The 14,128-nt window shown below is 38.2% G+C and overlaps 1 long non-coding RNA gene across 1 annotated transcript; it reads right to left on the reverse strand.

Moving 5' to 3' along the window:
• Positions 1–214: 214 nt before the first annotated feature.
• LOC133211077 (uncharacterized) lies at positions 215–2,836 on the reverse strand. Its single transcript, XR_009725101.1, has 3 exons — positions 2,758–2,836; positions 878–948; positions 215–473 (listed from the first exon to the last, which is right to left on the reverse strand). It is a non-coding gene; the product is annotated as an uncharacterized LOC133211077 (long non-coding RNA).
• Positions 2,837–14,128: the final 11,292 nt, after the last annotated feature.

Genomic DNA, 14,128 nt, shown 5'->3' on the forward strand with positions numbered 1-14,128 from the left:
TTATCCTACATCATCCAAACCATTTTGATTGTATGCTACTATTTTTTTTCACACTGGAGGCAAAGTAAAACATTTATGGGCTTGTTAATAATTTTCTTCGTAGTGCTCAACATGGGTACTTTGAAGCAGAATTGTCATACCAGCTCAGATGCAAAGTCCCTCTAAACCAGAGCTGCAGTTTGAAAACTTCTTAGTCAGCATTAGTCTTCCCTTTCATAAGTACTCAAACTAGACCTTTTTCAAAATCTTAAAACATTAAATTAGTTTTTTCAAAACTGCTATTATCATTTGCTGTAAGTTTGTCTCCTAGTTACTCATCTGTGTGTCAGATCACCTGCAAAGGTTTGGTCACTGTGATCTTCTCTGGCAGCAGCTTCCACAGAATGATCTGGCATTCCAGAGAGAGCGTTTCTTCTGCATCAGATGGACATTTGACACTCTTCACCTCACTGAATGTCACCTTGCCTTTTGGTCTTGGACACGGAGAACAACATGGGAATGAGACAACTTTCATGTAATAGGTAAATTGATAATACATGATAACACTGAATGAAATGTAAATATGACATGCAATAATGCAAAAATCAAAAGCAAGTATTCCTAAATATCAAGAAATGTTTGTTCTATGCTGTTTCTTTTTTCTTAGTCTGCTTTTCCTTTAAACACTTGCACAGCCACAATTCTCTGAGCAAATGCAGAAGTTAGTTACTCAGGATTCTTTGCATTACACATTAACCAAGACTTTTGCAAAATATGCCAAAATACCCATCTCCCTGAAGTCAGAGTATTTGAAGTAGCAATTATTATGATTAAAGGGGGTAGACTTCGTATCTGTATTAAATGTTATTTTTCAACAAATCAGATGAATTAATCTCACCTTGTCCATTCTTGAAGTGTTACATTGTGTAATGATGCACATTTTCTCCTTCACTGAATTTAGTACCACTTCTGTTTGAGCCAGTACAACAATTATGAGGTTTAAAAGGAGGAAAAAACCCAGAGAGATGGCACAAATGGGCAAATAAAGAAACAAATGGAGATTAAAGAGAGTAAAAAACTCTATTTTACCTCATTTCCCTCTGGAAAAATCTGCTAGATAAAGTGAAAGCAGTAACATATACCAACTGAGTTTAGTAAGATTTTTTGATATTGCCTTGCATGACATTCTCCTAAGCCAAAGAAAGAAATATTATCTTGAACAAATGACCCTATGATAAACACATAACTAATTGAAAAAAACATACTCAAAGAGAAGTTGTCAATGTTTCTCTCACAAGTTGACAACACATTTCTGTGGCATCCTCTTCTATTCGTTACTTTCATTAAATACACGAATTGCAGTACAGAGACTACCTGTGCCATTTGTAAGTCACACAGAGCTGAAAGCACATTTGAGGCTGACGTAGCAGTTCAAACCAGTCCTAACAAATTAGAGAAATGGTCCAAAAGCAACATGATGAAATGGAAAAAAAAAGAAAAGGCAACAGCTGGGAGAGGAAATTGAACACACAAACAGAAAATCAGGAATAACTAGCTGGGAAAATGCTAGAAAAAAAAAAAAGATCGAGAAAGGGAGGTTAAAGTGGACCACAAACTAACTCCAGGTGAAAAATGTGATACTATTAATAAGTAACAGGCTGTGGCAAGTAACACACAGGAGGTAATTATTCTTTATTCTGTACACATAAGGCCTCAGCTGGAGTCCAGTTTTGGCTACCCTGCTATAAAAACAAAGTAGACCAATTGAATAGAATTAGAAACAGCAGAAAAGAGATAATAATATACCTAGAGTGAAACAATATTAGGGAAAATACAGCAAATATCTTTAGTCTAGAAAGGAGAAGACAGAATACATGAGTAAAGAATTTTGCATAAGTCTGCAGCTAATTGGTGGTGAAGCTATAAGGAACCTGTGTATACAAATGGCAGGTGAAACACAATGGAGTGCCACTCGTAGTCTTGCTATCTGGCTCATTTAAAGCTCACTATCAAAACCAGATGTGATCGCATCCTACATTCAGGTTCAGTTTACAAGCAAAACCATTGTCAATACATTGAAATGTTGATGGCATTTCTATCTCATTCAATTTCAACAGGTATTATCTCTTTTTCTGTTTCTCTCATCTGTTTCTTATATTTCTTCAGATTTAAAGGAATAGTCAACATTTCCCCTCTGAAGCTTTTCTCTGTGATACTGTGATACTGGGTTACACTGAAAAAAAAAAATAAAAATTGTGCTGACACAGTGGATCGCTTCCTAAATCTGAATTTCAGTCTATAATTGAGGAAAAAAAGTAATAAAGTTTTTCAGTGATTATCAGAAAGGGAGAGCCTTCTCTGAAGAATGTCATTTCCATCCATCATTACATACTGCTTAAGTTCTAGAAGGACCACAAAGTACATATCTCACTTTGAGCTCAGTATAACTAAGTACAATGTTTAGCCCCAAAATATCTTGTAACTAGTGAGGTAATGTATTGAATTTAATTTTAAGAATGTTCTAACTGTATGTTGAGAACATTTTAAACTCATTTTGGCAGTGTTTGGTTTCTGAATATCACTAGTGCCTTGTTTAGAGTGGATCTCTTTAACTAAGCAGAAACTGAACCCAATCTGCTGCTAAGGGGAATGAGATCTTCTAAACTAGCCTCATCTCCCAGCTCATGTCTTTTATACCACTCAACATCCACATTTTTGTTTTGGTTTCATGTAATGTTAACCACGCTGAGTATGATGACTTCCACAGGGAAATCCCACATTCATTCCTTTGTCCTCAGTTAACAGAAGCAGCTAAAATTTCTAAATCCCTCTCAGTGCAGAGTGGCAGTTGCAAAAGATCTCAACCATAAAAGCCCATTGGACTACAGAAAGGTCATAGGAGGATTATTTGTGAGTTTGCATTCTCATTGTGAAGTGGAGAGATGCCAACATAAACTGAAGCAGAGGCTGGCTTTTACCCATGCCCATTAGCCATAAAAACAAACATGAATTCCACAGAGCACAGGGAAATTGTGTGGGGATAACAAGGGAGTTGGGGGTTAAAACAGGTGTAGGATTGATATGATGGCATGGTCTTAAAACCATGAAGTCACTACCTCAGGGCTGTTGGCAACTTTGACTATCTCTTTGTTCAATCCTGGGTTAAAATTAAATGGGGTTTTTTTTTGATTGGTTTGTTGATAATGTTTTTTTTTTTAACTATTCTGTCTTCCACTCTTCTTTGCTGGAAATAAGAATTCTTTATTCCATTCTTCTCCATGTGAGGATACATACCCCACGGAAATTCTTCCTGTCTCTACAAGAGATTGGTATTTCTGGCAGACCTTCCATAATTCCTTTATGTTGCTGTAACTGTCTGCTCTGTACATTATTCCTGTTTACTCCTTCACTACTCTCACTACTCTCAGATTTAATTTATAAAGGCAGTCACCTGAATTAACCCAGTAATTTCTCTGAAATTTAGGACTGTAGAAGACATTATGGTGAATGTAGGATTTAAGATTGACCAGGTAATTATACTTTAAGTATCAAAAGAAGGATTTTTGGAAAATACCTTTTTTTTTTTTTCCTGGTATAATGTGTATTTTATCTGAGACTGAATAACACATAATGGTGCTCAATTCAGAACAAATAAAAAAAAAATCTACATTAGAACAGTTAAGAAAACAAAAAAAAGATGATGCAAGTCTATTTCAATTTATTTCATTGCATTGTGTCCAGACCACAGTCTCTGATCACAGAGCCTATCCACAGATGATTCACAGACTAATATAATATTCAGATAAAAAGAATGAGGACAGAGACAAGAAAAATGCAGGTGAGACCAGAGTACAGTTAAAAGGTTGACTATTATATATGGTTCATAGAAATCAGAGGATGAAATAAAACAAGATTTCTCATTTTTCTAACTACTTGACCTTAGAGTGGTACCTTGCCTTTTAAAAGTTTTCTTAACACAATTGACTGTCCGAATTTAACATTGTCACCAAATAAACATGAAAAGCACACGCACATTGCACAATAAACAAGATTTGACATTACTTTTTTAATGCTGAGAATTTTTGTTTGTTTGTTTTATCACCAGGAAGGCTTAGGTTTATGTCAGCTTTTTTCATTCAAGCACAGTACGTTAAGGGCTACTGCTTTTCAGGCAACCTAGAAAGTGTATGAAGTCTGTATGATACAGCTATTCCCAACTTCTGTAACCTGAAACCCTGGAGTCTGTTCTTTCATTGCCTCTGGAAAGAGTTGGTTCACAGGAATAAAGCTGCCAGAATGATTCTGTCAGCACAAAATGTTACAGTGAAAAATGTCATAGGTGCTTTCATACAGGAACCTCAGCCTGTCTACCACTTAAGCAAAGTCACTCATGCCAAGACTTGGAGATGTATTTAGTAAGATATAAATGTAAACAAAATGAGAACAAGACCCAAAGTGTTTAAACATACAACCTAAATTTACCAAATTCATTTTACTGTGAGAATACTAGATGCAATTTCTTCTTCTGAAGAAGGAAAGGAAAAAAAAAGATAAATTCTCTTGCTTTTGAGATGTCAATACACCTTTCACTAACTTGGAAAGTGAAAGAAAGGAAGAAAATAAAAGCAGCAGAGCAAAGGAAGAAGACTCAGTGATGGAGAGCTGTATGACCATGCAAAATGGTGAACGGCTCTTCTTACTTGCAGACCATATGAAGACAACTGCTAATCAGACCTAAGTCAGCTGTCAAGCCTGCCCTTCATGGCTGACTACAGCATCAGGTGCTTCAACACACTCTTTAGAAAGCCAAAAAAACATCAGGGATTTGGTAGGACTGGTGGTCTCTTCATTACTGAAGAGAGAATGTGCTCATGTTTCCATTTGTGGTCTGAAACACATCTCTTCCCTGAAAAGAGCTTGCCTTCCTCTTGGCAGGTGTCATATTTTAGTGTGGGCAGCGGGGTTGGATGGGATAACCTGGTGCCCCACGTATTTTGAACAGTGGGTGAAGGCAAGGGAATAGCCTGGCTTAGCTGAGTTCTGTTCTGTAACATGTCTTGGTGGCCCAACATGTTGGTGGACTTGGGCACCGGAAGCCTGTGGCTGGTAGGTGCATACCCAAAGTGGGGAATATCCACACTGCTTGGAGACATGCATTTGAGGCATGCTTCAAAGTGGGAGGTTCCCCTTGGAGTTTCGAAAAGGTGCCACTATGCCAACCCTCAAGACAGCACTAGTGCTAGACCAAGTGGACAGCTGGGGACTGGGCCTCATGTGCACCCTGTGGGTGTGGTGAAAGGCTAGAGGAGGTCACAGACCCAAATCCTTACCTCTGGCTTCCATTTCCCACAAGCCTGGGAGTGCCTGAGTGGCACTTCGTGTGTGTGAAAGAGAGTAATCCTTCAAACAGGGACTAAATCTGTTGCAACAAATGAAGTAACAGCATTGTAAAAGTCCATAAGGCAGCAAAATGACTTTGGCAATCCCTTACACAGCTTCAGTGTAACTCATTAAGCTTGTATTTCAATGTAGTATTTGTTTGACTATAATTTTTCTCAGATTCAAACCTTACGCTTAAATTGTGAGAGCATAGGCACTTACTATTTGGGAGGTTATTGAAGTAATTCTCCAACAGTCAAAACAAGGAACAACTGTGACTTGGAGTTAGGGGACTCAAAAGCTCTTCTTTCTGCAAAATCAGCAGCCTGTCAGCTGCAAAGAATTACAAGCATTTGCAAGGATTTCTGCAGAAAAGAAAACATTAATAAAACGATTAACAGATTTCTCCCCCCACTCCCCTTAATATGTCTAACACTCAGCACCTTTGCTTACCTTTCAGCTTAATGTCACTAGTTCATTTATTTTTATAATGACTGCTACAGGATATCTTGGTATAAAAATAGTTTACAGTGAGGTCTGTTTGGGAAGATCTCTACACTGAGTAGCTGACTGATATGTTGTCAAGTTTACGGCAAGCAAAACAGTATTTCTTACCTGCTGGAGAAGAGGCCAAACTTTTATCCTACCAAAGGCCATGTTGGGAATTTGTCAGAAATCTAAGTCTTGAAATTAATTTGCATTCAGCTGAACAGTTTACACCTCCCGTGCAGCAGTGGGGCAGCGAAGACCTGTTCTTGGCAATGCTCCTCCATGCTGATCCAAGGAGCCAGGTATGCTGCTAAGCCCAGAATATTGTGTTCTGTTTGGATGTCCACTGAGATCAAAACAGAGCATCAAATACCCCAGTGACAGGATTTCTTCATTGCAATTTCTGGCTTCAGGTTTCCATTCACTATAAATGAACCCTCTTCTTTCAACTGAACCAGGAGACTGATCCACATAAAAAATACGCAGTTTAAGATATGCTTCAGTTTCAGGCTTTCTTCAATGGGATTGTATAAATTGTATAAAAAGTACAGTTACAAAGCCACTGAAAAATTTAGATACAGTGAGAACTCAGTAGGACCATCTATGCTTTTAAGGATTAGAAATGACAGATGAGTGATGAATATGTTGATCTGTCCAACTGGTAAATGATTGAAAAGATCTTTACCACTTTGGTAACCGGGGTTACTATTTGGGCTCATCATTTTTACATAAAACTTGAAAAAAAAATAGCATGTCTCTAATTATATTTTGAACCCTTACTAAGAAATGGAAGCAGCTTAAGTGTTCAATTAATGTAGTAGCAAAAACACTGGATTATATTTTATTAGATTTTAGTGTTATAATGAAGTATAGGAAAGAATACAAGCCTTACCAACTTACTAACATCTCCTTTAAAAATGCCAAAATCTTAAAACTTTAAGAGATCTTTCTGAAAACATTAATTCCACTGTACAGTGAAATTACTACCTAAAGGGAAAGTGATGTAACAGTTACTGCAAGAAAAAACACATGTGGCACAGTACTCGCATAGGCCTTGATTCAGCAAAGTGCCAAAGTATGCTTTTAATGTGTGAATATCCCACTGACTTCAATAAGACTATTTATATGCTTAAAATTAAGACATTGCTTAAGTACACTGCTGATTTGAAGCCACAAAAATCAACTCGGACTTAAGGGCCTGACATCATAATTTAAAGGTTACATGTTATAGTAGTTCAGAGTGGGATTCACCTGAATAAATGTAATCATTTACACTGTAAGCATTGACATCTGGGCTAATCGTTTAGCTTACCAAAAGTACCTATTTCCTATTTCTGATAAAAGGAGCTTGGGGAGGTTATTAGCTTAGATATAGATGTCTCCTACCACAGATGTCCAAAACTACATGAGATTAATTTCATTTTTATCTCTCTTCTTTTCTGTGTTAATCCTGCTGTCTTTATGATCTGACACAAACTAAGCATTTGTCTCTTTTAAACTAAAAAGACACATTTAATCTCCTGTCTTTCTCAGGTTAGCTCAAAATGTATTCTCATTAAGGAAGAGCTAACAAGAATCTGCAGAAAACCATGTGTTTGTTTTCAGAGTGTTAATGATCTTCAATTCACAAGTAGCACCTGATTTCCCAGGAGCTGGATGATATAAACCAGTAGGAAAAGAACTGCAGAAACAAGGCTTCTATATTGAGAACAGACTTTTTATTGCTTCATCTTGGTTTCACCAGCTTTTACGTGTTATGAAGTTATGTTCTGCTGCTCTCTTATGAATTCAACTTTTAATTATGCTGATTATATCTGGGTCCAATTTGAGACCTAATTCAGCCCTGCAAACAGGCTTCAGTGGTATTTAAAGCAAGTTTCTGTGGTTTGGCTGTTGGGCAATTCCACAGAGAAATCCAGTGCTTGCCATAATGCCTAAAATAATTTGGAAAAATCATGATTTCCTAGCAAAGGGTTCAAGCTACATGATGAAAGTCTTATCTTATGGTCTCTGAAGATCATTTCTTAGTTTCTGTATTAGCAATTCCTGCCATTACCTGTCTACAGACATCAGAATGTCCCCATCAGTGAAAGAACTATTTAAATCCAGTAGACTTAAACCTGTGTATACAGGATGCAACATCCTTCAGCTGGGGCATCTAAAATCATCTGTGAAACTATAGCTATGCATCTAAATGAGCTCTCAAAGACAGTCAGTGAAGAACTATAGAAGAAAATATTTTCAGAACAATTAGTCTTTCTTCTTCAACCTTTTAACACTTCAAACATCTACAAAAGACAGTTTGATGGCTTTTCCATTAATGATTGTGATGTCTCTAAAAGTCATGGACTAAAAAAGAGATGTTATTTTTCATGGCACATGCAAATGTTTTTGTGTTCCCTCCATTGTAGTTCTGCAGGACCTAGCTCTTATGACATCACCTGTAACTCACAGAGCTGACAGCTTTTATCCTTTCTTTCCCCTGATATTCCTCTCCAATAGTATTTGCCCTTTTCTTTCCAAGTGGCTAATTGACTACCACAGTTATGTTTAAAATAAAGTTGTTATTATTCTCAGCATGTATTTAACATGCTTCTATTTCAGTGCTAAAAAAGGGCTTGCTCAAAACACTTGTTTTTCGCCTCTGTAGCAGCAGTTCAATTAATTTTCTCTGCAAACATTTTTTTCTCTTACACTTTAATACTGCTGTGGGTGTAATAATATGATTTTTACACTAAACTCATTCAATGTAGGGGATTGGCAGTCTAACACTTTGTTTGCCAAGCAAGAATGTTCAGAGGAAGGTAATTAGAGGTGTACAGTATTTTTGAAGCTGAGTAATGAAATTGCAAGTATCTGACCCGTCAGTTTCTCATCCATATGGACTTGCACCTTGTCAAATTTTTACACATAGCTATGAATGAATTTAACTTATCCAATGGAAATAAAATTTGCTTCATGCTTTGTCTGACTTCAAGCAAAAAGCTAGTAACATTTCTAAGTTTTTCAGAATTTTATACCAATTCAGAGAACAATACTAAAGGTTGGAGTTAAGGGATGAGTTAATAAAAAATTACAGTGAATCATCAAAATTTAATAAAGATGGGAATCATTTGTTTTTCCATGTCCTGCCAGTTCTTCCTGAATACTTGTTTCTGATTCAGATGATGACTATGAAGTTCAAATATAAGAAAAATAGCAGTAACTTTGAAGATTGTTAATAATAGTAATAAAAAATTTTTAAATTTATTTTGTGGTTTCATTATGTTTCAAAAATTTCTTTTGATTTACAATTTCATTGCTGTAATATTGATTTAAATTTAAACTACCCTTAATTTGAGGGCTTTTAATTAATCATTGATGGCTACATTATTCATTCATTTAGAATCCCTGTAAAGTTTGATTCCAGATCTAGGTGTAAATGAAACGTAATTTCTCAGGACATAATCCTTTGGATTTTGGTTTTATTTGGGGCTAATTTCAGGAAACATCTTTTCCTCAAACAATTATGTTCATCTTTCTTGCATTTCAAACTTCACAGCATAAACAAAGGGATAAACAGCTTCCCAGATAAAGTGGTAAGAATGGTGAAAGACCAATTTATTGTAGGAAGAAACAAGCTAGTGAAATATAGTTTAGAGATGCCTTGGATGCCTTAACAACATCAGTTATACGATTGCTAACAGTTAGTAATGATGATGATTTGATTAATTAGGTTACCTACCTCTCTTTTTATGAAACACCAGAGAGAAAGTTACTGTTCTGGCCTTCTTGGAGCAGGGAACTACTTCTCAGCCTCCGTTATTTTAGGTAAAAATCCCTCCATCAGTCTATGGAGAAGCAGCTGCATAATTCCCCTGTAGGAAGTTGATTGAGCTTATAAAAATAACACCATTTGAGCAAGAAAATCATTGAATATATACCCTTTCATTAGGACATTCACCTGGAATATAGTAGATCTGTGTTCATGTTTCATGTCATACATGTTTTACATTAGAAGCTTGTTTTCTGTGCCACAGGACTATGAGACATTGGCCAGGCTCTTGGTCTCTGCAGTTTCCATCTGATTGTAATAAAGCCTGAAATCATTTTTTGACACTGTGAAGCTTTCCATAAGTATTTCCTTCCAAACCTTCCATTTTCTATAAAATGTTAGGTTTTGAACATTAATCTTTTCCAGTGAAAATTCATACAGTCAAAAGATTCCTGATCAGTCCTACTGCAGTTAACTTTTTCCCCCTCCAATTCCCATGAAAAGCACTTCCTGGGGCATTAATAAAATATAGCTACCTAGTTTTTAATCTAATCTAGTTTGACTTTCAGTATCTAAACAGTACAAAGTTTGCCATTGTGTGCTTCTGAAAGAATTATTAACTGTGGTTTTTCCTAACTAAGTGAAAGGATGGCTTCCTTAATTTAGATTTCCCTGGCATGTCCAGCAAACAATGATTCATGAAAACCCTATTTTATATTTTCTTTACAGAAAGCTTTTTTGTTTGCTCTTATGCAGGGAGAAAATTGACCACAAGTTTGTCTCCTGTGGAAGTGGTTTCCTCATCACATAACTCTTCCAGCAGAGGACAATGCCTTTTTCATACTAATAAGAGGTAGGTTAACCAGACAGGAAAGTGTGTCCAAAACTGATTAAAAAAGGAAAAAAAGACAAAAAGAAAGGTTCTGAAATGATCAGGAAACAACCTTGAACATAGCACATTTAGTAATTTGGTGGGAACTATTGTAGACATATGGGCCAGCTGTTTGGCTACCATCAGTTGTGTGTCAGGATGGATATCAGATTTACAAAAATATTTTAACACTTGATAATCTTGCCCACAGTCCAAAATTTTTCATCAGATGTCACACCATTCATGTCAATGAACATAACTACAAAAAATGAGGCATGTAAACTGTACTGTAACATTATTTTATGTTAGAGTTCTAAGAATGTTACAGAATAAAATACTAATCTAAAGCAGTGTGTCAAGAGGCATGAAAAAAGTAGAAATTACAAGTGCAATGTAGATTTTATAGTGATGTCCCCTTATGTACGTTGTGAGGTTTGGAATAAATGACTTTAAAGATCCCTTCCAACCCAAACCATTACAGTATCACAGTATGTTAGAGATTGGAAGGGACCTCAAAAGATCATCTAGTCCAATCCCCCTGCCGGAGCAGGAACACCTAGATAAGGTTACACAGGAACGTGTCCAGGCGGGTTTTGAATGTCTCCAAAGAAGGAGATTCCACAACCTCCCTGGGCAGCCTGTTCCAGTGTTCCGTCACCCTCACTGAGAAGAAGTTTCTTCTCAGGTTTAAGTGGAACCTCTTGTGTTCCAATTTGTACCCATTTCCCCTTGTCCTTTCATTGTTTGCCACTGAGAAGAGCCTGGCTCCATCCTCGTGACACTCCCCCTTTATATATTTATATACACTAATAAGGTCACCCCTCAATCTCCTCTTCTCCAAACTATAGAGACCCAGCTCCCTCAGTCTTTCCTCATAAGGGAGATGCTCCACTCCCTTAATCATCTTAGTTGCCCTACGCTGGACTCTCTCCAGCAGGTCCCTGTCCTTCTTAAACTGCCCAGAACTGGACACAATATTCCAGATGAGGTCTCACCAGGGCTAAGTAGAGGGGAAGGAGAGCCTCTCTCGACCTACTAACCACCCCCTTCTAATACACCCCAGGATGCCATTGGCCTTCTTGGCCAAAAGGGCACAGTGTCGGCTCATGGTCACCCTGTCCATTCTATGTGGACTCTTCCAGGTGTGAAAATCTATCTTTTGTTTAACTTTCTGGTCATAGCATTTCTTTACAGACTTTTAAAAAAGCAGATACATGGCACTGGGATAGTGAGTTTTTGTGAATTCAGGAACTCAGAAACATAGCTCAAGCCTAATATAAAAAAAAATATTTTAAAAATTCTTATTCACAAAACTGATTCATTCTGTGGATCTGAGAAAATTTTCCAGTTGTGTATGAAATAACTGTAGCTTTCTATCCATATTCATAAGAATTATATATGCATATGCCAATGCAATATCATTTTTAGAGCCTTCAAATTCATTCCCCTACAGGCAACTGAATCCAAGGGGAGCTGCAAAGAAAAATTAGACCCCCTCATTTGAATTATTTCCTGGTGATCTGGATGAACTTCCAAAGAGAGATCATAAACGTGAAATAAGAGTACAAGGATGTTGTCTGGGAAGCTAGTGACCAGGTTAGGAAAGCTAAGGCCCAGTTAGAAATAAACTTGTCTAGGGACGTAAAGGATAACAGCAAGGGATTCTACAGGTACATAGCAAATAAAAAACAGACTAGGGAGAACGTGGGCCCCCTCACAAAGCTCTCGGGAGAACTAGCTACACAGGATTTGGAGAAGGCTGAGGTTCTGAATGACTTCTTTACTTCGGTCTTCTCTAGCAAAGGCTCTGACCGCACCACCCAAGTCTTGGAAGGCAGATGCAGGGACTGTGAGGATGAAGACCTTGGGCCCACTGTAGGAGAGGATCTGGCTCGAGATCATCTTAAAAATCTGAACGTGCACAAGTCCATGGGTCCTGATGAAATCCATCCGCACGTCCTGAAGGAGCTGGTGAATGGAGTTGCTAAGCCACTGGTCATCACATTTGAAAAATCATGGCAGTCAAGTAAAATTCCCGACGACTGGAAAAAGGGAAATATAACCCCATTTTCAAGAAGGGGAAAATGGATGATCCGGGGAATTACAGACCAGTCAGTCTCACCTCTGTGCCTGGCAAAATCTTGGAGCAGATTCTCCTGGAAGGCATGCTAAGGCACATGAAAAACAACAAGGTGCTTGGTGACAGCCAGCATGGCTTCACTAAGGGGAAATCCTGCCTGACCAATTTGGTGGTCTTCTATGATGGGGTTACAGAACTGATGGACAGCGGTAAAGCAGTTGATGTCATCTACCTGGACTTGTGCAAGGTATTCGACACTGTCCCACATGACATCCTTGTCTCTAAATTGGAGAGACATCAGTTTGATAGGCGGACCACTCGGTGAATAAAGAACTGGCTGGATGGCCGCACACAAAGAGTTGTGGGCAATGGCTCAATGTCCAGCTGGAGGCCTGTAAAGAGTGGTGTCCCTCAGAGATCAATGTTGGGACAGGTCTTGTTTAACATCTTCATCGCTGACATGGACAGTGGGATTGAGTGCGCCCTCAGCAAGTTTGCCAATGACACCAAGATGTGTGGTTCAGTTGATACGCTGGAGGGAATGAATGCCATCCAGAGGGACCTTGACATGCTTGTGTGGTGGGCTGATGCCAACCTCATGAAGTTTAACCATGCCAAGTGCAAGGTCCTACACCTGGGTCGGAGCAATCCCAGGCACAGCTACAGGCTGGGCAGAGAAGAGATTCAGAGCAGCCCTGCGGAGAAGGACTTGGGGGTGTTGGTCGATGAAAAAATGAACAGGAGCCAGCAGTGTGTGCTTGCAGCCCAGAAAGCCAACCGTATCCTGGGCTGCATCAAAAGGAGTGTGACCAGCAGGTAGAAGGAGGTGATCCTGCCCCTTTACTCTGCTTTTGTGAGACCTCACTTGGAGTATTTTGTGCAGTTCTGATGTCCTCAACATCAAAAGGACATGGAACTGTTGGAACAAGTTCAGAGGAGGGCCTTGGGTGAGATGGTTTAGTGTGAGGTGTCCCTGCCCATGGCAGGGGGGGTTGGAACTCGACGATCTTAAGGTCCTTTCCAACCCTAAGTATTCTATGATTCTATGATTGTATGTGAGTTAGTTCTGGAGGATCATTTATTTTGTTTGCTGACTATAACTCTGCATTTTTATCCTGCAGTTCAAAAATTATTGTAAAACTTTAATATCTGTCAGGAGTTGGATTTGCTGATTTCAAGCTGAACAAATGATTTAGAGGAAGTAAATTCTGCATACGTTTTTGCGTTCTCTCTTTATTATGCCTTTTCTTCACATCCAGCTTATGGTCTTTACATCCTCTAATGCAGCTTTCATTTGTAGATGACTGCAAAATCTCTTTGCCTGTTAGAGTCCTCAGCATTTGAAAGCACTTCTTCAGTATATTTGAGAGAACAATTGAAAAGCATAATCTGCTAGCGTGTATTAATGCTGAAATCAGCCAACGCCTCAGATTAGCCATAGAGATTGACAGAGAGGCCTTGGCATATAAGATCTATGTTCTATAAATTTGCATAAGTCTAAAGCTAATGTATGCTCCAGCAGGAACAATGTCAGGTTTGCATCAGAGGTATTCAACAGGCCAGGTCAAGGGGTTTT

The sequence above is a fragment of the Neopsephotus bourkii genome, unplaced genomic scaffold (assembly GCF_033783945.1).
Source record: "Neopsephotus bourkii isolate Nb327-2 ecotype Australia unplaced genomic scaffold, CSIRO-AGI_Nbou_v1 NB_565, whole genome shotgun sequence".
Lineage (NCBI taxonomy): Eukaryota > Metazoa > Chordata > Aves > Psittaciformes > Psittacidae > Neopsephotus > Neopsephotus bourkii.